The sequence below is a fragment of the Salvia hispanica genome, chromosome 6 (assembly GCF_023119035.1).
Source record: "Salvia hispanica cultivar TCC Black 2014 chromosome 6, UniMelb_Shisp_WGS_1.0, whole genome shotgun sequence".
Lineage (NCBI taxonomy): Eukaryota > Viridiplantae > Streptophyta > Magnoliopsida > Lamiales > Lamiaceae > Salvia > Salvia hispanica.
This window is the reverse complement of record NC_062970.1, coordinates 12,391,147-12,393,507: the sequence shown is the minus strand read 5'-3', so window position 1 is coordinate 12,393,507 and position 2,361 is coordinate 12,391,147.

Below are 2,361 nucleotides of genomic sequence, written 5' to 3'. Positions count from 1 at the left end.
AGATGTCATTAACAAACCGCCCTGCTTCGTTTCATTTTCTACGTCAGGTATCCATCCTAACATATCTCGACACTTGCTGGGCCAATCTTCATATCCGATAGGATAGTCACGGCCAATGAAAACACGACCGTCTGCTCTCAAGCCCTACAGGCTTTGCACATCCTGTAAGGTTACAGTAACCTCTCTAACTGGTAGGTGGAAACAGTGTGTCTCAGGCTCGATCAAGGCAGTGATAAGCTCGTTGTCTATCCTCATCGGCCTTCCACATTCCAACAAGCCTTTGAAACCCCATACATCAAGCCAATGCTTCACAGTTGGATGTATTTGCACTATCCAGACCTTACTTTCCGTCCGACGAACTCTAAACACATTTGATGTGCCATTCGCCAACAATGAGGCTGAAATGTGTTCGTTTTGGTGAAAGAGTAATGATGGATCCTCAGGTCCATAACATAACTGTTCTTCAGAACTTGAAGATGCCATCTGCTTCAAAATAATCACCCAACTTGAATCAACATTCCAACTTATTCATAAACTCTAAAAATAATCACCCAACATAATCAACATTCCAACTTAATCAACATTCCAACATTCCAGCTTCAAAATAATCACCCAACTTAATCAACATTCAATTTTAATCATAAAAACTCAACAATCCAACTTAAATTGCAACTACAACTGAAAAACACACTTCAATTCAACTTAATCAAAAAATTCAACTTCAACAATCTAACTTCATCAAAAATTGAATCACTTACCAATTATATACATGTGAAACACACAAATAGGCAACAAAACAACAAAAATCGTCCGAAATTTCATCAATTTCATCACAAACCCTAACTTTGTTAAATTAGGGAAAACATACAGAAATTAAGCAATAAAGGATAAATGTAGCCAAATTGAAGAGCAATTACCGAAATATGTTTGAAATTCGTCGGAAAAGATGAAAATCGCGTCGGAAAAGATGGAAAATCGCCTGCTTCTCGCCTGCTTCTTCAATTGCGTTTTCGCGATTCTGCCTCTGCCAGCTGTGCTTAAAACTCGACTGGAAGACGCATAAGCCTTATGCGTCACTAACGAAAGACGCATAAGGGTTATGCGTCACTAACTAAAGACGCATAATGTGTCACTAACTAAAGACGCATAAGCATTGTGCGTCAATCCAAAACGCAAATTTTTTGTGCGTTTTTGATTAACGACGCATCACACTTATGCGTCATTATGTAAAGACGTGTCATTATGTAAAGACGTATAAACGTTGTGCGTTTTACTTTTAAAGACGCATAACAATTATGCGTCATTCCCTAAGTTGGAATAAAACTAAAGCCCTTCATTAAAATGGAATTCTACTAACATGCATTAATAAAAATAGAAATATTCCATATTCGTTCCCATGATTTGCATCAGATAAAAACAGAACTACGTAATTTGTGACTTGGTAGTTGGCAAAGCCTGTCCCAAACGAAAATATTAATAATACTAGTACTCCCAGCTATGTTCCTTGAGTTATTTTTTTATTTTGAGAAGTTTTGATACGGTCATATTACTCCCTCCGGCCCCGATTAGAAGTAGCACTTTGACCGGGCACGGGTTTTAAGAAATGTAAAGAAAAGTTGGTTGAAAAAGTTAGTGGAATGTGGGACCCACTTTTTTATACTAGTTTTATAATAAAATGTGAGTGAAGTGAGTTAGTGGAATGTGGGACCTACTTACCATTTATGGTAAAAATGAAGTGCTACTCTTGATCGGGGACGGACCGAAATGGAAAAGTTCTACTCTTATTCGGGGACAGAGGGAGTATTATATCTCTATTATTTAGTCTATTAGTATTATATTATCATATATTCCCATAAATTGTTTCTTGTTTTCTAAGTCAGGATAGTCTTGTAAATAGAAGCATTGTATACTTCTCCATCAATTCAGTAAAACAATTATCCTTATTTTATTTTTACTACTTTTATTTCAATTCTGTATTGTCTTGGTTTGATTGACGGGCAAAGCTCGCGCGACTACCTTTTTATCCCTCTTTAGATCGCAATCGCGACGCTGGAATCTTGTTAAGGAAATTATCCCTTAACAAGTTCCCTTAGTGTTGTTTCATTTCTATATATTGTAATACTACAAGATTAATCAACTTCATATTTAAGTGACAAACTTTAATTAACTATTTTCTCACTCACCGATAATCGATTTAGAAAAAAAAGAAAAAGAAAAAGAAATATACCACATTCCTCCATACTTATTATTCAATTTCATAAAATTAATTATTTTGTCACCCGTAAGATTATGTTGACTGGGCTAGATGCCAACATGATTATATTCTGTGTCCTAGCTTGTTAATAGGTGTGAGAAATCTAT